Genomic DNA, 24,903 nt, shown 5'->3' with positions numbered 1-24,903 from the left:
GTAAGTTCGACATACTCTCACCTTGACATTCAGAGGGTAATTAAAAATAAATCTGTACCAATTTATATTTAACGGGAGCTATAAAATCGATTCCTCGTTATTGGCTTTGAAATACACGTGGCTATTTTAAACTTTCGCCTTCGTAAAGTTAGTTATTTGCTCGAGAATAATGTTTTCTTTTTATACTCTGCTTATATTTTTTCTGTCCTTTTGGCTCGCCTTGCTTTCTTTGACGACTTATCTAGGATATATTTTTCTTCATGTTTTTCCGAAGCACGGAAACGGAGACACTTATCTCAAAAACTACTCAAATGGAATACTCGTTCCAGAAGTAGAGTTAAATACTGATTCTTTGGTGAATTCAATTTTCATTGTCTATAAAAATAGTAAAAAGATTTTTTTAAATTTAGTTTTACCGAATTACAAAATTTGCTTTGTATTAGTGAACTCAAGATTAACTTATTTCATGAACTTCTTTCATTCAAATTGACCTTCTACTGTAATTTTAATGTGGGAACACTGTGGGAATGTGTGTAAACACTGGGCCTAAAACCAATCAACGTTTCTATTTAATTAAAAATTATATAATATTCTGGTCGTACACAGGAACTAGAAACTAAGTCCAATGCCTTCACCCTGAACCAATGCTACTGTACTCACAACTAAACTAAAACTCAAATCACGAAAATAATTTTCAGCTCTCAATTTCTAAACAAATATCGATAGAATTTTAATCCGTTCCCGTACATTTGCGCTCGTACGTCTTATTAATGACTTCTGCTATACCCAGTCTCTGTTCGTTTAAAATAGACTGGCCTTGGAAGGGCAGCTGGTCTGAATTCTTTAATGCACATTAAAAAATGATAGATGAACACTCATATTTATTAATGACTATTTTATATGCTCTTATTTATAATGTCAACGATGAAGCGATGTAGTTATTTTATGATGTTAAAAGTATTTTACGGGTATTTAACTATTAATTAGTCGGGATTTTGTTCCAATGGATTATAGTTATATGGCTTATTAACCGCATAGTTCCCGTGGAGAGCTTAGTTCTGTTTAACTAGATTTTATAAATATGCACAAGAATATAAAACAAATATGATATTTGGTTTCCTTAACGTTAAGATTCTATCCAAAAAATGTACCTTACGTCTTTTATTTCTTTCTTATTCTACTTCCTATTAATATTATAAATGCGACTTTTTTGTGGGGATGGATGTGTGTTTGTTTGTTACTCTTTTACAAAATACTGTACGATTTTTTAAGAAATTTCACACATAAATATTTTATTAGCTAAATTAACTCATAAGATACTTTTAACCGCGGGACATATTCAAAATCAATCAATCAAATCATTTATTCATTTAGGTCAAATGTTGACACTTATGATAGTCAATGATACAGAGAGTGAATTTACCGCCATTCGGAAGGTAGGGTCATTGAGAAGAGCTGGCAAGAAACTCCTGGCCACTCTTTTTTATTTTCATATTCATATTTTCACGTGGACGAAGTCGCTGGCAGAAGCTAGTTACATTATAATTTAAATAGGAGATTATCAGTTGCACACACGTTAAGAAACATTAAACAATCTTGTACAACATAGATTGCTACGCTAATAAGCGTGTATTAATCACTTGCTACGCTAATAAGCAGTTTGCTATACTTTGCGACAGGTAGTTAGGAAACAATCTCATAGGGTGACCATATTATTATGTAAAATTGACTAAAAGTTCGAATACGAGTTTTTCCCGGAAGGTGGTAGGAGAAAGCCTGACCGAGTGCTATTCCATTCCGATCAGGGCTTCAGCTTCCCTAAAATAAATATTTTTACTTCTTCTATATGGTTACTGGTCAACTTAGTGTTAAAGTTGTTCAAGGCGCCCGAAATTAATTGACAACAACCGGGACCGACCTTTCACGTGCCTTCTGAAACACTGAGAGACCCAGTTCAAATACCACTATCAACCATCTATGGAATGACCGCGCCAAGGTTTGCATAACAAAACTCAGGGAAAATATGTATGGATAGCTCAAATTTCCGCCCGGTCAAAAAAAGACGCGCAATTTTAATACTTAAAAGTACCACATCTTTATAATGTTGTGTCCAAAATTTTTATTTATCGATGCCCAAGTTTCGGCAGTAGTCCAGACTGTCCTCACGAACTTTCGCATTTATCAATTCAGTCCACTATCCCTATATCATTTAGCTCTTGACCTTAACACTAAAAAGGACACAAACGGTTCAGTTCCTCCAATAATCCAAATTCAGACCTTTTCGAGCCCACTCATATCAATGCATGGGCCCTTTCCGTTCGATGGGTCTTTCCAGTTAATCTTCATTCATTCTCACACGTGAGTGGAGGGTACCTTTATTGATTCGTACCTGGTTACGAGGGGTAATCACTGGACCGAAGTGTCTTTGTGCGATCTACTGTGTAAGGAGTTCGTTGCTGTAGAGATTATTGTACGGCATAGATTTTTGTTAAGATATTTATTTTGGTAAGGCTGTAGCTGTAAGCTGTTGTTTTATGGGTAGTATTGAGTTGCAGTTGTACCCGATTTGATATAGTTGCGATTTTATCACATTAAAATAGGAATAGCGAAATGATTAGGTTTTACGAACGTTGCAGTCTGTTGAGTAGTTAAAGTAAATAAAGTGTTAAAAATAACACGATAAATATGTGTCATCTTAAATGACCAATATACCTAACTACGTATTATGGAGAAGAAGCTACGACATTCATAAGTTTGTACCAAAACTGTCCCATCTTATTAGATGTATATTTTTTAACATGCATGTTGTCTTAAATTAAATGTTTGTATTAACATAAAACTGTTACAGTTTTGCAACATTAAATAGTCGCAGTTACATTTAAAACACAGTTTCTCATAATGAAAAGTTTAAAACGGTTTCCGAGCACGGGAACTTGAACATTTCAAACATTTCTCTACGTAAAAACTTCGTCCATACAATATTTATAAAGCAAACATGGTAATTTCAATACAAACAAGCTCGAGTACTTAATATTTTACTTTTTAATACATTTCCTTTTATAACCTTTTGGTTGGAGGCTTTGACCGTGACCGATAAAATGAAATTGTTGTACAATCGATGGTAATGTAACTTTGACAACGATTTGTGTTTTATTTGAACGTATTACGTAGCTGTTTTTTTATAAGGTAGTATATTATTTATATTTTTCAAAGTAATTGAATTATCCACATTACCCACATTACGGGAGGAGACTCTTGCTCAGCACTGGGACATTAATGTATTATTTTTTTTTAATTGAATTAAGTAGAGGATAATGGGGCTATATAAGATTGAACACTAGATCTATGTTTCTTTTTTAACCCGTTACTGTCCCACTGCTGGGCAAGGGTCTCCTCTTCCGAACGAGGGAGGGGAGGCCTGAGTTTTTTTATTATATCATGATTACAAATAATACAAAGTTTAATAAGTAGGTTATAATAATAAATAACTTAATGTAGTCTGAGTTTAAGGAGGTTTTGGTATGAAAGACTGATAAACAAAGAATTTAAAGTAGTTCATCAGTAACTTAATCAAACTTAACAAGTCTGTTTACAGTAAAGTAGACTTGTAATATTATACCAGTACAAAGATTCTCCTCAATATAAGCAAACAAAAAAGTTTCCAATTTACAACATTTTCAACAAAATGCCGCCCTCGAAGCCTATTTTAGTTCGTTATATAATACCAATACCCGGATTATCACCCTAATACCCTAAAATCAAATCAACCCTCTAATATTCAGGGTACTTCTTATTTCATACGCTTTCATACATGTATTAACGTATGTATTATAGATACGATCATTTTTCAAAGTATCGTACGAACTAATCTCTCTTCTATCGGGAAAGCCCGATTATTTGCATATTGAACGGGTGAGTGGGGCTACGCTTTGAGTATGGTTTCCCGTTGGGTTTCGATTGTCGTGGAAAATTTGATTACTTCAATGGGTTTTTAGTACTATTTTTTTGTATAATTCTGTACATACGTATGTATATAAAGGCTTGATGTTATGTATGTATATCACGTCCATAATATATTATTAGATATTCCCGAAGGTGTATGAGCTACACTCATGTTACGCCATCAACAATATTCGTGCCATGGGACGAACCTATTGCCATTGACTGGGCACTAATGAGGAATATTTTAAATTTAATAAGAAAAAAAACCAGTAGTATCATGCCCGGGCCAAGAATCGAACCCGGGACCTCAAGTTTAGTAGTCGAACAAATTCCCGACCGCGTTACAGGAAATTATTAGACCTTAATAGAGATGCTCATAGGGAAACTGGCAACAAACATATCATAAGCGCATAAGTTAGTACAATCCCATTTCACACAAATCTGTCAGTTGATTCATACAAGTAGTTGACTTACAAATCTGACATAATACTAAAATTACACACGTCTAATTTACTCCATTCAAACAGTGTACGGCTTACCAAATAACATAAACAACGATTTAAACTGTAACATTATTTCAAAATTAAGCTTTTAACTATAAATTATTTCGTGTTTGTATTGTTTAAATTTAAAGTGTGATAAATACGATGTTTAGTCTGCAAATATGTGTCAATTTATGTTTTGTACTATTGGGGATGTGTTATGGTATTGCTCATTGCTTTTCTTATGCTATTTTGGTCAACCTTTTTGCCGGTAGTGTAAGAGTGAGTGTATAGTCAATCAAGTTGAGGAATTATGAATGTGATAATCAATATTATTGCTATTTCCAGCGGATAGCTATTGTAAGCCCCAAAGCTGTCTACTGTAAGCCATACTTCATCAAGTAGGTACCTATACTTGACAAGAATGTTTGGAAGCCTCAGATATACTTTCCAATAACAGTCAAATTTACAGTGCGCTGTATAAAGTCCGCTGTAAACTTATCAGTAGTCTTGTTGACGTTTCGAGGTATTTTCATGTAATTGTTATACACTGGGAACCTTTGTATTTGAATATTAAATGAATTCAAAGAGGCGTAATGAGAATCTAATGTCCTAAAAAATGTATAAACAATCTTTAAGAATTCAAAGAAAAGGAACGCATCAATCCGCAATTACCGAAACAAGCCTTTAATCAACGCAAAACTAACCAATTTGCTAATCATAACATCGAGAAGTCTTCAAATACAGATCAATAACGCTCATGCCACGCGGCGCCGGCGCAGATTAAATCATATATCGGAAAGCACAAAATTGTTCATCTAATTATATCTTTATTGATCTGAAAACTGCCTCTGTGGCGCGGTTGGTATTAAATGCGACTGCCGCAAAAGACCTGCAAAGGTTTCGGGTTCGAATCTTGGATTGGGTCAAAAGGCTTTTCCGAGTTTTTCTATTAAGAATTTCTCAAAGATTGTCCGTACTCCGTCAGTTAGGAAGTTGTAGGTTGTAGACCTCCGTGCTTTGGAGAGTACGTAATGCCGTCGGTCCTGCGCCTGACCTCTCGCAAGTCGTGTCGGTTATCCGTCCCACGAAACTATAAGAGTGATGGAATAGAGAGTGTAGGGGAGAGGTGCCATGAAAGGGACATTTATGTTGTGGAGCCTCTAATAAGTATATAAAATATTATTTTTATTAGGTTGGAGTTGAATGGGAAGCCTTCATTAATTAACTATTGAAATAAAATACAGTTATTATTAATTCTAGCTGTTGAGTCATTTATTTTTGCATTTTTCAAAAATGTGTGTTTTGTCCCTTTCATAAATTGCCTGTTTTGAAAGGGACATGATCATTTATGAAAGGGACAGTACAAAATATCTAAAATAATCAGGTCAAATTAAGTAAAAAACAAACATAATAAAGGAACCACCACTACAATAGATAATTTTAAGAAAGTTTACGATCAGATTTTAAAGTAAAGGAATTGTTATGTCTAGTCTTACTATTTTTATTATTAGAACATAACAAGTTATTATATAACATGTAATTGAAATAGAGATCAATACCTAGGTACATTACATAGTTTCATAAACATCTTAAACACAAATTAACTGTCTTCTTTAACTTTGGTTAGGTATTATCTGAAAAATATTTTTAGTGACAAATTGAAAATGCCTTTAATGCCACAGGTTTCGTGTGCCCATTTGGTGCATATCATTCACTGCCTCTTCAATCTATTTGGTATCAACACCCGGGTTCTCTTTTTTGGTGACATTTTATCTGCAATGATAAATAATAATTGATCACAGTGATATAAGCAGTCATGAAAGGGACGTCCCTTTCATAACCGTTTGTTGTGTCCCTTTCATAAATATCATAGTCAAAATGAAAACATAACCACAAAATCTACAATTGTAAATAAAAGTGTACTTACCTTTTGTTTTTATATTCGTGTACGACAAGGAGATACTAATCTTATGAAAAATAATAAATAATCAATTCACTTCACTTGAAAAAACCTTTTACAAAAATAGCTAAAAAAATACTTTTCTACCGTAATACGAACACTCACACGCGGTGGCCACCTTTAAATTGACAGAAGCATGAAGTTAGGTGCGATCGAATGTCCGTTGGTGCTGCCATACAACAACAATAATGTTGATCTGAATCGGTTTTTATTTTAGCTGTGATTTGAAATGTCCCTTTCAATACGTGTCCCTTTCATGGCACTTCTCCCCTACCTGTGTATTGTGCACTTGACACTATAAATATAGTCCTGCACCATTGGCCATATTGCAGGTCTTTATTTATAGTTTTAATGTAATCGGGTGTCGTAGCTGGATATCGACTAGGAAGACATTTTATATCTTTAGTGATTTGAAAGCACATTTGGAAGTAGGCCAGAAACTTATTTGTTCTAATTACTTAGTACACAAATCTTAATTAGTAAGTTTTTAGTATCGACGTTCTTGGCAAAGATGTTAAAACTGCTATAAGTGGAGTGGAATTTAAATTTCAAATGCATCGAATTCTCAATTTGTCTTAAGTGTTCTCGCTTTTAAGAAATTTTAATGTTATATTGACAAAAGTTACACCGAAAACTTCAAAGTAATTTTTTTTAAGATATTTGCGACGATTTTTCCGTCGTCAGATAACTTTGTTTCAGAAAATATTTTAATGTTTTTTGACAAATAATATATGGAGATATGAAGATGAAAATATCGGTCCTCATTCCGATAAACAAATGCTTAAAATACATACATACGTATATGAAATACAACAATTTAAAACGTTTCGCCATTAACAATGTTAGTCCCATATAATAGGGAGTTTAAAGTAGTACTGGAAATATTTTGGTGTTTCTTTAAGTATTTTCAAGAAAGTGTTATGAAGCCGTTTGTGGTATTACTAAGTATTTTAGTTTACAACTCGCAGTAGCTGTTAATTATTTATTATTCTTGTGAGAAAACCTATTAAAATCAATATTTAATGTATTTCACTGGTATCGCTGATTGGTTATTTATTAGTTTCTGTTGTGACTAAAAATAGGTTCTTTAATTAAGGAGTGATCAATAATTGATATGTATATGAGTCTAATCTAACTCATTTTATATGCGATACGGTCGTGGTCAGCGTTTTGATAGTGATGATAATGTTAATCTTTTTTGTGAATGAAATAAATTTAACCCTTTAGTGTGCCACTGCTGGGCCAGGGTCTTAAAAGAAAGGGTCTCTCACTTTAAAGAAACGACAATTCTGAAACAAAGTACAGTTTGACTGCTTCCGTAGCGTAGTGGTTTAGGTCGCCAAGCCGCTACCATTGCCTCGGGAGGTCGAGGGTTCTGTCCCATACTGCAACTATTTGTGCGATCCAAACAATAGTTGTTTCGGGTCTGGTTGTACTTTGTGTCAGTTGTTTGTACGTTTGTAAAAAGCCTCACGACACAAATACAATTCTTAGTGCGGGAGTTGTCTTTAAAAAAGAGAGAAATGAAAATCTATAAAATAAGTTTTGATATCAACCCTTTAAAGTGAAACAATTCTTCATCATGACACACGAACAATATCGACCAATGCTAGCGGGTGTTTGACCCGAGTTATATTTAGCACCGAGGAATTACACCGCTCATTCATATAGCCCGTTGTTAACTTAATAACTAAATTATAGTGTACAAAGGTGTGCTGCATTTGAGTGAAGGTAGATTTTTGACGCGATTTTGAGTCTATTTTGAGAAAAAGTGAAGTTTTTCAGTACAATGATATATGTAGCAACAATTTCACTACCTTTAAATAAGTATCGGTTAGGTAGAATATTGATAATGTCTACTATTTATCTGATAGCTGATCAAAAAATCCGGAATTGCCTTTAAAAGCGTCTGGAATCCTTCACGATGTATATTTTTGATAGTTTGAAGTTAATAATATGAACCTTTTTATGTTAGATAAATGTTAACTTTATTAAGAATCAATTTGTTATGCCTGAAAATAAAAGACAAAATCTATTCAAAATTGTGTGTGCTCTGACTCATTTTCAACGACATTTTAATCAACCAAAGTAGTAAAGTTTGCTGCTATTTATTAACTTGGGAAATAATTACAATATTTATTATTGACAAATAGCAACAATTTAATAATATTTTCATACAGAAAAAAAGGATTCGTATGTCAGTGTACGTAATGACACGTCCCTTTCAATTTATCCTAATTCATACTTGCGAGGAACCCTGTGACCTTTACGAAGGACATCCGAAAATGATATTCTAAGAATTTTAGTATATATTATATTAATATTAATCTCGATCACTGAACATAGTATATCATGATGTATTAGATAACTGACAGCTTTTTCGTATTACATTTTATTACATTGTATTGTATGTACATTTAAGTAATATGTTATGAATATAATTTATTAATGTGATGTTTTCTTTGTTACAGGTAAGACGCTGAATTATTTGAAAGTGGCTTCTTGACGTCTCACGAAAAAGGAGTATTACATACTAAAATGGAGGATTATGTATGATAAAATCACGCTCTATTCCCATAGAAAAAGACTGCGACCAAATAACCACTTAATGTGTAACGGAATACGGGAATTAACGCGAACACGCATCGCACGGCGAGTGCAACCTGCGCCGAAATTAAATTCCTGTATTCTATTCTACATTAAACATGCAACGCGATTTTTAAAGTTACAAATAACCACTTGCTTATAATCTCTTCAAACTTCCCTTGCTTCGATTACATCCAAGACTGCCAGTTACAAGTACTACATATGCAGTTTCTTAACATATTGTCTGGTAAAAACTATATAAGTTTTTTGTCTGCGCAAAAATAACTCGTTTTAGAAATGTTGTGACAATAACTTCTTTAAAAAATGTACTCAGCAACGCGAAATAACCATTTAAGGTGTATTTCTTTCAATATTTATACTGTCATCATAATTTTTTACCGATTATATTGCAATCAACACTGTATCGTTTTCACTTTTCTTGTGTTTACTGCAAACGTTTTTGTCGGTGACATTTTTTGCCGTTTGATGTATATTTTTACTCATAAGTATAATGTTTGTATTTACTTTTTGTTCGTTCTTATCCGCTCAGTCATTCTGAAGTTTCATTGTTAAAATTCACTTAAACCCATTTGCACCGCTTGTCAAAAGATATTTTTATAATCAGATACATTAGTGGTAGATTCAGTAATGGTAAAGACTATCATAAAGGTCAATATTTTGACCTAAAAGTATAAATGATTTGATTCTGCTTTTGATTTTGTTTATGACCTATGTAGATTAACACATACAACACTTTTTACCCCGGGAAATCTTTTCACGCGGACAATTCGGGCGAAAGCTAGTTTATTTATATTTAGACTTACAACTCAACTAGACCAAATTGTGTAATATCACATTATTTACTCAACAGTAATCTTAGTACACAAATACTGTTATGATGTATTAGTTTCTTTTATATTTGTTCTGTAACCCGGCCTTCCATTAGCCGCCGTATTGATTTGGGCTCAGTGATCTATTATGTGGGATCTTCAGTAATACCCTTTTTGAATTATGCCTGCGGTATTAGTGGAAAACAAAGCCTGTTTCATCCACACGTGGGTTTAGTCTTATGTTCAAAACTTATGAGCGTATAGACAAATCTTAGTATGGAAAATATGTTTTTTTTTTATGGCTGGCAACTAACAGTCGCTTTCAATGCCTTATCTATCCACTTAATACTTACTAGAGACAACTGTTGTATATGATTTGATCGTTATTTTGATTTCTATAACACATTCTTCGACAGCAATTCTCATTAAAATTAGTTAGTGATAGATAGTGTTCATGCAGTAATCTGGGGTAGAAGGCTATCTGTAATCTTTGATATAACATTGAAAATTGCCGTAAATTGTCAATGAGTCGTTAAAATGACTAAGAATTTCATAAACTTACAGTCAGCGATGACTTAGTTTATGTAGTTGTGGCAAATTAGTTGCACATTTAATTATTAAGGTACTATCCGTTACGCAATTAAAATACACCGTTTATATAAGGGTTTCCTCCTCAAACATACCTCTTACAGGATAATGTGATTGTCCGTCTTTCTGTTTATATTTCTAATGCACATGGTTTAAATATATCTAGACATAAACATTTTCTAAACCTAACATGACCTAACACTAAGCCTTATAAACCGTAACAGAATACCTATAAAAGGTAATGTCATATCGAATTGACGACAATTCACGGACAAACAACCTTCCTTTTACGGAAATGACATCTACCAATGATGTCATCCGCGAAATAAGGTTTGAACTGTAAAGCCGAGTACACACAATAGCATTAAAATTTGTTTGTTTATAGTGACAGTAATTTGTTATATGTATGTTTTGAGCATAGTTAAGTAATAAGTTTAAAATTATAATCTGCTTATTTAAAACGCTTCAACATGTGTGTTTCTTACTCTTTCAAACGAAAACTATGGAAAAGATTTAAATGTAATTCGGCACACTGTTTTGTCATCTCTTTATAGGGAGGAGATAAAATTCCTGATATTATTGGGAGTTGAAGACAATTTTATCATATTTAAATGCGCTCTTCTTTCCAAGTCTGACTCAAAGGGCATAATCTATATGTGTCCACTGTCCAGCTGAGTGAAATAAATTTGTTAACAGGATTCACATGGTAAGTCCATCAGTAAAATTTGAAGCAACTGATTGCAAGTCTTTGTTAGGTATTAACAATCTAGAAGTAGCGGCTTGCGTCGGACATCCTTTAGTGTGTATTTACCTTGAAAATAAAATGCCCATATTAAAAGTATTTTATTGCATTGTTTCACAAAACAACAGGTTCTGTGACATATTTATTGATTTTTAGATATTTAAATTATGTGAGGATTGAGGAAATGGCGCTAAATCGATTTATTAGCAGGTTTAAATATTTGTTGAGTAAGATCATGACTTTTAGTTTTTAAAATGGAATTTATTCTAGACATTCCAAAAGAACTAGCTACTCTGCTGGTGAATAGGTCTTAAAAATATATTTTTACACATGTGCTTGCAACTTCGACCGTGTGTAATATAGTAACCTAAGTCCTACCCCGTATATTTTTAAGCCCTCTTTTGTGTAACAATTCTGAGCAACGGTTCCCCCTTCCATAATTTTGCACATTCACATTCACATCAAAAGGATAAAAAACACAGTTTCTTTTGTCCGAATAATTTTTCTAATAGTCATAAGTAAAAGTTATTCTAATCGAAAATACTTTCCCTTATATAATTTTAACCTACAATTAATTTCGTTCTTAGGTTTCCTCCTTCGCACACCTTCTAAAATCCTTAACCGAGACAGCATGTGGGAAATATAAAAAGAATCACCAAGATTTATCAAGACTTTCTAAGAAAATAAAAATATCAACTAAGCGCCAATAACACTCAATGACAAAGTTCGTCGTACAAAAATATACAAAAAATTGCAATCATATTTCTTATAAACGCATCGAAACGATCTGCAATGTCATTACATTTCTTGAGATCGTACTGCATGACATGCAGACATTTTGTAATGATCATTAATGTCGGTCTTAGTGGGCGAGGACTGGCGTTTTATTAAACGTGTTTGATCGAAATTGTATGCAAAATAAAGATAGGAATGGATGTTACGATAAGTGCGGGTAGTTGTAAATTGTTTTGCGATTTATAGTGATAGATGCAGTTGTGGTGTAGTGTATCTAATTAAAACTGAGTTGAGAATGTTATTTCGTTTTAATAATGCAAAAACTAAAAAAAAATATGGTGCATGCCTAAAAATGTTCTTTGATACATTAATTGAGGGCATGCAAAGTCCCCAACCTGCTTTTGGCCAGCGTGGTGGACTCGAGGTCTAACCCCTCCCTCTCGAGACCCTTACCCTGCAGTGGGAAAGTGATGGATTAAAAAATGCAAAACTTTGTGTTTGCAGCGATGTAAAATATTTTGTTTGTCTTTTTAATAAAATAAACATGACTCATAAAACCAATTTATTTATTCACAAAAGTAATTAACAGTTTATACGCGCTAACGCCGTCATGAAAAAAAAACATTGGCATCGTAAACAATTTTCGCTTTCGATCCAAAACACTGACATGCCCTTACATTTTCTCATCTCATTACACAGTTCAGTCACCTTTTGAATTTTTTAACGAAATCACGAGACGTGCCTGTCAAAATTCCATCGATACCGATGAGAAAAAAGTCGGAAAATCGTACAGTCTGTCCCAGTTCTAACGGTGAAAAATCGTTGTTGGCTTCGTTCCAAAACGTTGATATTGTGCATACGTTTAGTATTGTTGATTCATAACGCGAATTATTCCGTGTTTTTGAACTGTAGTAACCACGTGAGTATTGGAATGTAGTGTTGGATAGATCAATCGATTGATTGATAACTTTTTTAGCTGTTATTAGAATTTTGTTAGGTTTTGCGTAGATCAATGATTGTTGCTGAAAGAACTGTTGTGTTTGTGATTTATTTGTTGTCATGCAAGTGAAGTCTCAGTAACACGTATTTCCAATTTTGGCTAATTATCAGTGGCGAAGGCCTATAACCTGGTCCCTACTATTCCAATCAATCATAACATCACAATAGGAATGTACGATATAGTTAATATTTTTTAAAATAAGTAATCTTTAAACTAGTTGTTTTGAGACTTTTATAATTAGTTGTAATATCTGCTGTTAGATTAGTAGCAGTATCTAGAATATCCAAAACGATTCCTTCCCCTGGGAATTTCCCAAGTAAAGCTCATTATACCGCAACAAAGCTTTCGTCAATCTCGGAATGCGTTACGTCTGTATAGGTGTGTATCACACGTCACAAGTGTGTGTCCCGTGGACGAATGTCGATGAGTGATCTCTCTGTTCTTTCTTGCCAATATCTAATAGAGGCCGCCCGTGACTTCGTCCGCGTGGAAAACCTTTCCGTGTAAATACCGATCCCGGAACTCCGGGATAAAAAGTAGCCTATGTGTTATTCTGGTTCTTCAGCTACCTACATACCAAATTTTATCGTAATCGGTTCAGTAGTATTTGCGTGAAAGAGTAACAAACATACATATATACTCACAAACTTTCGCATGTTTAATATTAGTAGCATTCAATATAGTTATTCATGGGAAAGTCTGGTTGGAGTTTTGTCAACTACAGGTAGGTGACCTACTAATTTTAAAGAGTAAATGAAATTGGGGGGTAAGAATTTGGACTTTTGAGTGTTTTACGGTCAGGTCGTTCCTTGTTAAGACAATCAGACTTGCTATTTTTATATCGAGTCAATTGACTCTTAAGGTAGATGTATCTAAAGGAGATCTTTAAAATCTGCTGTCAAAGTCATAGAAGTTACTTAAATAAACATTTTTATTATTTTTTATTTTGTTTAGAAGTATTTTTACATTCTTAATCATTTAGCAAAATTACTTTGACATTTTATAATCGAAGAAATCTCAGGAAACTAATAAGTCGGCTGTACATACGCATGTAATTCATAGATACCTTAATTTGTGCAAGAATACTTGCGTGTGTACATTTAAAAATAGCTCTATGTCTCGGTAATCTAGTATATCATAGCTTTCAATGGAAACTCAATCGATAAAAATCTTCCTGAACTTTTAAAAATCGATACGTTATTTTAAACAAGCTCTTTGATCTCATTGTTTTAGTATGTTTGAATTATTATAAAGTATGTTTTGTTATAGTTTCTAGGTTGAATGAACGGGTGATGTAAAAGTATTTGATGGTTCGCGTCTGGCTTCTGTACTTGATCTCAAGGTTAGGATTCGGCTTATCTCGTGATATGGATGTAATTTTTCATGGTTATGAAATAAGTGGGTGAAATGTTTTTCCTGTTGCATCATGAGCTTTCGTAGCTAAATATGACTCGTTCATTCATATGAACATTGAGGAATACTTAACTACTAATTATTTGGTATTTTTTTAATCTAAATAAAATTGGGTATTTAAGGATAGGTCTCTTTCGTTTGTCTGTTTTTGATTTATATGTGTATTATACCTGTTTTGTAACCTTTGAATAAATATAAAACATGTGTTATTGTTGACGGCTTACGTATCGCAGTGGTTAAGGTCTAAGGCAAATATTGATTATTTTATAGTTATTTGTAGGTTAGGTTATGTTCAAAGTTTGAAAGCAATTCTTATTGCAGGAATTAACTTTAAAATAAGACAGCAATCTTAATAGGACTGATGACACCAAATCTATCATCTTTCCTTAAAAATCAATCGTCATATCGCTCCTTCAATGCAAAAGGGCCACAACTAAAAAAAAAATGAAAATCGTTTTATTGCAAAAATGACACCTGAACCGGCTATATTTTATAGTAAAAAAAAAACACCCATCATTTTAGCTTATATTATGGCTGCACTGACTTACTGCCCTTTTTGCATTAGCTCACTTTGACAGGTAATGTCAGTGCAAAACAGCCACTTTGTGAGTTGCGCCCGGAGATTCAACGCAAATGCTCGTCAGTTGCGTGAAAAAAAGCCACAATCCAAAATACGTCTGTGTTGGGTGCCAAATTTCAAATTAATGTGATTATATTTTACAATACAAAACTGCCATATTTTGGAAAACGTCCTTTTTGCATTCTAACTATAGTATTTGTTACCATATTTTGTAATACAAAAGTGCCATTTTTCTGAAAACTACCGTTTTGCATTCAAACACTAGTATTTGTTATTATATTTTGTAATATAACAGTAGCATATTTTGAAATACGTCCCTTTTGCATTAAATTATTGTGGAATAAATAATTATTTTTAGCATGCTAGAATGGGAAGGCCATAAATATGGCCGTTTGGCATGATAATAATTTAAGTTTTCGTTAAAATTTTCAAAACAAAATTTAACATTTTGATGCAGGGAAAGGCAAGGAGCGACCCTGCCCTTTCAAATCGCCCTTTTAGCGGCAAGATCCGACTAGACCTTTTCAAATGCGTCTAGGTCATCCCGCCATCTCCGTTTAGGTCTCCCGCGTCTGCGATGACCATCCTCTGGCATTTAGTTGGTAAATATGCGGGCCCACGTTTCCGGATACATGCGGATAATGTGGCCGGCCCAGTTCCATTTCAACCTGGCGGTCTTCTTCCCTAAATCGGCTATGCGAGTTTGGGAGCGCAGTATAGAATTTTGGACGTGATCTGTTCTTCTTACATCTGATATACTACGCTCCATCGCTCTCTGGCTAACCTTCGGTTTCTACTTTCCGTAAGGGACCATGCTTGGGCACCGTAGGTTAGGACGGGTAGTATAAACATTTTGACGAGCTTCCGCTTTAGTGACAGTAGAAGGTTACCTTTCATTAGCTCTTTCATGGACCAGGAGCTCTTCCAGGCACTTGTGACACGTTTGTCCAACTCTTTGTCCCGTCGGTTGTTAAAAGAGGTTATCTGGCTCAAGTAAGTGTACTCGTCGACATAGTGTATGACGTGCCCGCCTACCTCGACCCTACGTTTTGTGTTGTTGGTCATAACCTGGGTTTTTGTCCGGTTCTTACTTAGTCCAATCTGAAGGCTTGCCGTGCTCAGATCTTTGAGCATTGATTCGAGTTCCAATGCAAAGGAAGAGAAGAGAACAATGTCGTCTGCAAAACGAAGGTTTGTTAACTGTTTGCCACTAACAACAATGCCTTTTGATTGCCGCCAGGCTCCTGAAAAATTTTTCGAGGGTGCTGGTAAGTAATTTGGGAGATAGCAGGTCTTCCTGTTTCACGCTTCTTTGGATTTAGAGAGATTGTTGTATATTGCTTTGATGAGTTTGATGTATGTAGCTTCGATTCTACATAGTATCTTCTTAAGGTCTTGGTTATGGAGTGATGATTCTGTGGCGGAATGACTGATGCTGCCAAAAGCTTTGGAATAATCCACGAATGCTAAATATAAAGGTTTATTAAAGTCATAAAACTTTTCTATTATCTTATTTCTTTAATACTCCTGCTGCACTCAGTCTGCCCGTCACGTTACCCATTGATTGATGATGATGATTGATGTTTAATTTTACTGAATAATGAAAGTTACGCACAAAGTTGATCTCTATTATATTACTTATTTAATAATAAGTAAAGATTTTTAATTTAGATTGTTTAATACAATGTTTTCCTGGTGTCTATTCACTTATGGTTTTATTTACTAATAAGATTTTACTTTTTGATACGGTTTTTTACCAAAAAATGTACAATAAACCATTTTTATTTGCAAAACTGTGTTTAATTTTTGACATATTTCTCATGATATTGGTTCAAATTTTGAATGCAAAACGGACTTATATGTTTTTTTTTCTTAATAGGTAACAGCTATTACAAAGTTTATATCGTAGATAGATAAAGCTAAAAAATACGCATCTAATGATATATTAATATCTTATATTTAATTAATAAATATATAAAATATTATAAAAAAACAGTTTCAAAAATTTGTTTTGGCTCTCCTGTAAAATTTATAGTTTTCGATTTGTGACCCTTTTGTATTCAAGGAGCGATATTTCCAGTAGAAAATATGCAAAGTTTTATACAATAACTAAGTTCTAAAACAATCCGCTTCACCTGTACTGTGTACTGTAAACCTTGACACATAAACCGTGTCGCACAGTATTCTCATAGTTTACGGGCCAGCATTCTTAGCGGCGCCGATGTCTCTTTAACTGGCCATAACTGACGCGTTTTAATGTTTATTGTTCTGTTTCATTGTGGTCTTTGTTATGGCCTATTTTCTTTGGATTAAATTGTATGTTTTAGAAGAGTGACTCGGATTTGCGGTTAATGGGTAAAAGGATTTTTGTTCAGGATAATTTGTAGGTGGGTGGCCGGTGGTTAGCTGAGTTGAGCGTCTCCGTGCCTCGGAGGGCACGTCAAAAGTTCCAGTTGTTGTCAGTGGTGATAACAGCTTTTAAACCCATGTCTAAGGTCTTTCGGATGGCTTTTTTCTTTCACTTTCTGGTCGTCTCTCTTCGATTCCCTCTCAAAAGTATTAAAATTCAACCTTTGCTTTGATTAGCTGCGTGTGCGCATGAAAAGTTGTTGTTTTCCCAAAATGTTTATCACAGCGTTTTTTAAATTTAGAATTATATTCGATACAATATAATCTTTGTTTTCCATTCTAATCTCTTCTCTATTCAGTATACAAAGTACAGTATTGAATGCGATTAAAACGTAAGTCTACAAATAAACCACTTCACGTTGTTATAAGTGCCTGATCTATGTTCTAATGGACAGCTAGCTATGAGTGGATCACGGGTTTCTATCAAGTGCTGCCCATCTTGACCGGTTTCATGATATGAAGATATGAACTGAAGTTTCAGGGTTAGGTTTGAAGTATTGTATGGGCTGGTCAAAAGGTTCAAGGTTTTAGGAGTTTTGTTGATTAGGTTATTTTTGGCATATGTCGGTGGAGGCTTGAAGTTAATAGGATATTTAGATGAGAATGTTTGATAGGCTATCTATCTGAGACTTAAATGTATCAAGTAATCGTACGCTTCGGTTTTAAAATTTTGCTTTGGAGACAACACAAATGTGATGTCAATAACACATTTTAATTGGTGTTATTGCTTGCTTAGGCTAACTACCTGTAGCTATATTTTTATTATAAGTTTATCGGACATCGTTTTGCGTTTCATCGCGTATATTAATCGACTAATCTTGAATGAATTGTGATATTTTCTAAATGACTGGTTAAACCCAATTTTACGTTATTTTACTTGATTACTCTCCATAGGCTAAAGTTGACCGTTAAAATCAATTTTCCGCGATCTAACTCATAATCCATACTAATATTATAAATGTGAAAGTAACTCTGTCTGTCTGTCTGTCTGTTACTCAATCACGCCTAAACTACGGAACCAATTTGCATGAAATTTGGTATGGAGATATTTTGATACCCGGGAAAGGACATAGGTTACTTTTTACCCCGGGAAAATTATGCATTCCGATGGGAAAATTCAGGTGGCGGACTAAAACGCGGGTAAAAGCTAGTTATTCATATAACAAAGTATGAACGTGAAAGTCTTAACACTATGACCTAATAGTTTACATACGACCTATCCAGACACAATACGCTAAAAATGTACGTAGGCGTCTATATATAGTGCCTACATTTTTGTCTGTAATGTAACAGAACGGATATTGAGCGTGTAAACAGACGCGATTGCGATTAAACGCAAATAAACGAGATCGACAAGACAAAGGGTCTTGATAGTTACTGGAGTTTAACACCCACGGTGTAAGGATGGATATGTATTGTGCGTATTAATTTGCAGCAAATTGTTTGCGAATTAACCAATTGTTTCAGTTACCTGTTATAGTTGAAAGGTGAACAATAGATTATTAATATTAGATCGAGGAAAAAGTCTTTTCGCATTATATGTATGAACTTGTAATAAAATCTTTGGCTTCAAGAATCACAAATGAGTACACGGTTCATTATGTTTCTTTCAGTGAGCTCGTAAGGTCCCCAAATATCGAGCTGTTTTGTGTACAGAAAAGTTTTAATTACAAGTTCATACATACTATAACGCGAAAAGACTTTTTCCCCGACCTAATATTATATGCTTTGGAAAGAACGTGCGTTTGAAACTAATTACGTTGCCGAGTTTATTTTTATTATAACTAACACAAGCCTTAAATCCCATCTGTAAGAGTTCACAAAATGATGAGTTAGATAGTGAGTTTGGATATAAAGGCCGTCTCGATCAGTAGTCCGGTGCCTTAACTAACGACCTAATACGGTGTTATAGATAAATTAACAAAATCAGCCCTAAGAATTAAACTCAGACCTCAGGCCAAGCAGTCGTAAATTCCACAAGATTGTGACATTTTCTAAATAAAGTACTAAAAATGTAAATTAAAATAGTGAATCATCAAATCTAAGTTTTAACGCATGACGCGTGACAAACACGGGATTATCCGCTCAGTGCGACCGTGAACACTCATTTTATTTGTGATCCCACATAATCCTGCTGTGTTTCATTTTAGCCGTATAAAAGTGAAACTCGTAACACATATTGATTCTATATTTAGAGTACTAAATTCGGTTTCAGTATATTTTTATATTTAGGTCACAGATTAGAGAAAATTAGTATCAAACATTTCTGGAAGTCTTGCAAAGTCTCCAACTCTTGCTTGACCAGTGTGGTTGACTGAAGAGTGAAAGTCTAACCCCTCCCTCATTTGGGAGAAAACCTATTACCTTGCCCAGCAGTGGGACAGTAATGGGCTAAGAAAAGCGTAAAACATAATTCTAGAGTGCTAGCCTGTCGCTTAGAAAATGTCAGGTGCACTCATCTTTTCGATTCGACATGAAAATGAACCCAAGACCCGTCGTTGCCGCCTTGTGGACTGCCGTATAAGACTATTGCCCGGTTTCTGAGGCACATTTAGCAGTGCCTAGGTAATCTATTCGAACTGTCATGTTTATGTCAGCTTAAACGCTATTGAATAGATAAACTACCGGTAAATGTACCTCAGAAACCGGGCATACAACACATTATAACAACAGTATAGTTTCACCTCACTTAATCTCTTAGCATAAAGTAAGCAGCTAATTCTACGCCTAGTGTTATCACAAGTTAACCCGTAGTGCGCACTCAACAATTTGAATGGCGCGTGTGTTGTATCGTAAATAGAATAATTGAACGTATCGCAGGCTGTTTCGACGCGAACTGATTGTGTTTACTCTCAGCTTCCATCCAGGTGTCTGGATTAACGGCTTACACGTGTATTGTGTGATGGAATATTTCCTATATTGTCTTGCGATCTTGTTACGTGGTGATAAGAGACTGTAGAAAAGAAAATTTGATTTTTGTAGCCCGAACTTCGGTATATAAACTACCGACCAGCAGTCTCATAATGATGACTAAACCATAGCTTTTCATGACTTCTTGTCTAGTACTCAATATTGGTTCTAAATTTAATGCCTTTATCCAGTTTTTGCCCATGGACTACTTTTCAACAGGCTCATAGTAATATCTTGTAAACTTTCGTTTGCATAACTTGTAGTCTACTAATATGGTTTACAAAATGACTTATCATGTCCAGTCTTCTCGGGATCATGCTAATGCGAGCTGTGTCTAACAGCAAGTAAACCTAGGTATCCTCATCATCGCGACTAATCCCGTGTTTTTTTAAATATTAACATTATACTTGATTATGCATTAAATTAACTATCAACATACACTTAGTTTACTCGTAATAATAAAACGTGTTTGGAAGTTATGTACCTCTATTTCTCGTTCTTTAATAGATGGAAATAAAAAAATTATAAAACAGCTGAAATCGTAAAATCTATATCACTCCACTAATACTAGAACAAAAAATTGCAAATTATGTGTCTAGAATTCGACCAAGGTCAACTTATTCTAAAAATATTCACCACAAAAAGCCTAAGAAACATAGTAATTAGTTATATTGTCATATGGCGTCACAAAAATTATGCACGGTAATGTTTGAGTCTTTAAAACAGCTGTCATATGATATAATACGTAGCTAAACAAAGGACGTTGTATTTAACATGTACATAATGAATGACTCTTCTGACTTACATTAGTCATTTGTAGGTAGATTAGAGCTAACAAGCTGATTGAGTCAGCTTGCTACCACGATCATGTGCGCGAGACTGTCAAACTACTTGTGTATCGATTTAAATGGTTAATTAAATTATTAATGAAAGTGAAAACTGCTTTTTTGGATCATATCACAAAACAATATGTACCTTTAAGTTGTAGAACTTTTATTTAATCTTGTAAAAGGTATTTTATTTTTTAATATACAATTAACAACCATTCACATGACATTCGTATAAAAACACTAACTTTAATAAATTGACAGTATTCATATTATTCATTGACCCTTTTTTATATTTTTCAAATCACCCCACTTGTATTAAAAATGCCATCCATGCAACTGTCTTTGATATGTACAACAATATAACCACATATACGTGTAGTATACACCTTTCTTTCCACACCTCCCAAACAATCTGGCACCAAACTAAATACATAACGATTTGATGACTATCCTATAAAACGTATCATGTAATACATGCAATGTAAAACAACGCAGATCTATGAATGAGGTGACTATGCGTTGCCCAAGGTCGCAACATTTCCCCACCACGCGCCAAAATAAACACATTCATTGATGAATTAAATCTCGCAAATTTTTCCTACTTTTGATTCATTACGTGCTTTTTTTGCCGACATTTTAGAAAGTAAACATTTTGTAATGAGTTATGTGTGTGTTAGTGATTTATGATCGTAATCTATTGTTTGGATTTCGGGCTAGTTTTTTTTTGTTGGTACTGAATTAATTCAGTGATTATGCATGACAGATTAACTTGCGAATGTGGCTTATTTTGTAGTGGGATTCATTTGACATCGTTTTTCATTAAATACTTTATTATGTGCTAGTATTATTAGGAATATTACCGGCATTTTCATATTATCTACATTAAGAGCGTTCTATATAATAGTTAACGGGAATGAACATGAACTTAAAACTTAAAATTTTACCTAAGATCGCTTGACGTTTCGGCTGCGGCGTAGGTATAACACCAGTCGTGGTCGCTAGCTGACTGAAATGTTATTAATGTTCAGATAACCTGAAAAAAGAAACAACGAAATAGACGTACACACTATTAGATCACTTTTACTATCTATAAACAAGTGCAAAAGTCTAAACATATTGCACTCAATCCACTATCCGAAATTGCAGTTTTGTCCCACTATGACACATTGACACGGCCGAAAATATTTCAAATTGACATACCGAAAATACGCTGGCCTATATTGTAGACAAAGATATTTAGAGACTAACGGATATAGACTGTAACCTGTTTGGGCTAAAAACGACCGAGTTAGGAATTCCTAGTGCAGGAATATTGCCACCGTCGGAAACTTTCTGCTCGGAAATAGAACTTGGGACGTAACACTTGCAAGTGGAAAGTGGAATTTCGGATGAATACGTAACTTTTTTTAGGTTAGGTCTTACTTTGATTGGATTTAAGTTTGATATACTTTTTGAGAGATATTTAAAAATATGATCTTGAATTTAGATATGCAAAGATTTGAAGCTTGTAAATAGTGACTAGATAATGTAACGAGTACTTATCAGTCTCAACCAACATAAGCTCGAGTCAAAAGTCGTTTAGTTTCATTTCAGTTATCTTACAATAATCTAATAGGGAGTTTCCTATCAGATATATAACTACAACCTATAGGGTGATTTCACTACTTTTATTTATAGCATAGAAGTATTTTGACTTTTTACGCAGAATTTTACGTTAGTAGCGATGTAAGACATTTAATTTTGATATTAAGTTAAATATTGTATCACTATGTACAGATGTATGAATGAACATTACTTCCCTTTGTGTCTCGCAGTTGAATAATTTTCGTATCAATACGATACAATAAAATACGAACTCTAAACAAAAAGAATTTAAACGATGAATCGATAAAAATACTATCGAATACTCAGCCGATGGTATAGACGTAACGTTTATATATCCCTGAAAATAAACTTTACTACGTAACGGTATACATTTGTAAGTGCCAACAAATTACAATTACTTTTATATTGTAAGAAGAAAACGGATAAAAGAAGATATCGTTTTACTACCTACGCTTTCTTGACTGAGTGTGTTTGATACTCTTTTTTTAGATGAGTGAGATCTTAGTATTGACGTTACTTGAAGGCATTTGTACTGACTTTGAGTGATGACTAAAGACATCATCAATATCATCATAATGGCCAGTTTTTCCTTCTACTTTTTATGTTTTATGTCACTGACCCATCTTGCTACAAGTCAACCAATGTTTCGTGTGATGAGTTCCAAGAGTCATAATGTGCTAATAATTATGTATTAAAGCTTTCTTATTGACTACAAAAAAACCACAGATTTGTTTTTCCATTCTAGAACATCAATATGTTTATAACCATAGATGCATAATTGAAGCTTAGCATAGAATCGATTGTGATTTTTTTATTGTGATATTGATTGAATTATTGTGATTTTTTATTCATTAAATATTGACGCAGAGCTGAGCATTAAAGAGCAGTGATAGCCGAGTGGTATAAGTTGACACCTCCTACGCAAGTGGTCGCAGGTTCGAATCCGAGGCAACACACCAATGACTTTTCGAAGTTATGTGTGTATTAGAAATAATTATCACATGCTCCAACGGTGAAGGAAAACATCGTGAAACCTTGCATGCCTAAAATTTGTTTAATACATTTATTGAGGGCATGCAAAGTCCCCAACCCGCACTTGGCCAGCGTGGTGGACGCAAGGCCTAACCCCTCCCTCATTACGGGAGGAGACCCTTGCCCAGCAGTGGGACAGTAATGGGTTAAATTTACTATTTTTAAATATTGACGTCAAAAGGCATGTAAGCACAAAGTTCTACAATTGAAAAAGCAACTCCATATTTCGATTTCAAAATAAAATTCGTGAACTTTTCACATCGTTAACTTGCGAGTGGTTTGTTAATCAATCAATGTACAGCCATTCATTAAAGAACCTTTTGAAACATAACTTGTTGCGTACTTGTGTACGCGGGTTAAATTGTACGACTAACTTTGTGTATACGCCTTTAATTTGTTTCCTACGAGTTCATTTGTCAAGTTTTTATTGAAATGTAAAGTTTTGTATTGAGGCGAAATTGTGAGTATGATGTGAATGGTGTTACATATTCTGAAACGTTTTATTGAAAGGTAATTATGTTCTTTAAAGGTTATTCTTGCTTTAGGAATTAAGGTTTTGTACTCCGCATAGTAAATAAATAAATAAATATAAATATAAATTGTGAGCTGCAACAACTTGAGTAAATTTTGCCTATAATTAGCCGATGACAAAACATAAATTAATACTACGATTCGCTTTCATCTCTCTAAAATGTCGGGAGGAAACTTACACAGTATTCCATTTCAGTTGACATTTTACAAAAAAAGATTAGTTAGATTAGTACCTGCATGCAATTGGCGAGCTTGTGAAGATGTTTACTGTTGAAGATGAGTAATTTTTTGACAACTAACGAGTGTACCTATATGTTATGCCCGATTTGCAACAATCTTTACCAAATTTTGTGAAAATTAGTCATGCACAAGCGTGAATTCTCAAATAACTAGCTCTCAAAATGCTAAAGCATAGAAATACGTGAATATATTTTTATACTTATGATGCATGTATGAAAAACAATCAAACGCATCTATTTGAATGTCATCTCATCTTACTCACGGGCTGAGTCACAAGTAGTGCGATATTAACGGATTAATAGTCGTTTGTTTTTATTTATTTACCGTGCTAAATGTGCAACGGATTGCTCGTTGAAATTGTTTAGTATTTATAGCGGGTGCTACTCAGCTTTGTGGGTTTTTTTCATTTGTTTTTGTAGCTTTGAAGAATCTGTGTAGATGAGAATTAAAATTGTTGTATTCATGATGATGCTTATATTTCTAGG

The 24,903-nt window shown here is 34.0% G+C and overlaps 1 protein-coding gene and 1 long non-coding RNA gene across 6 annotated transcripts in view; both read left to right on the top strand.

Moving 5' to 3' along the window:
- LOC142984309 (uncharacterized) overlaps positions 1-9,131 on the top strand; it is a 50,420-nt gene extending 41,289 nt beyond the window's left edge. Inside the window, exon 3 of the long non-coding RNA XR_012960145.1 lies at positions 8,859-9,131. This is a non-coding gene — a long non-coding RNA (uncharacterized LOC142984309). The remainder of the gene's footprint in view (positions 1-8,858) is intronic.
- The window catches only part of sm (heterogeneous nuclear ribonucleoprotein L), a 469,971-nt gene that overhangs the window by 52,664 nt on the left and 392,404 nt on the right, over positions 1-24,903 (top strand). The window lies entirely within an intron of this gene.

This window comes from Anticarsia gemmatalis, chromosome 26 (assembly GCF_050436995.1).
Source record: "Anticarsia gemmatalis isolate Benzon Research Colony breed Stoneville strain chromosome 26, ilAntGemm2 primary, whole genome shotgun sequence".
NCBI classification, from domain to species: Eukaryota; Metazoa; Arthropoda; class Insecta; order Lepidoptera; family Erebidae; genus Anticarsia; species Anticarsia gemmatalis.
Note: the sequence above shows the minus strand (reverse complement) of the source record. Positions and strands in the feature narration are given on the sequence as shown.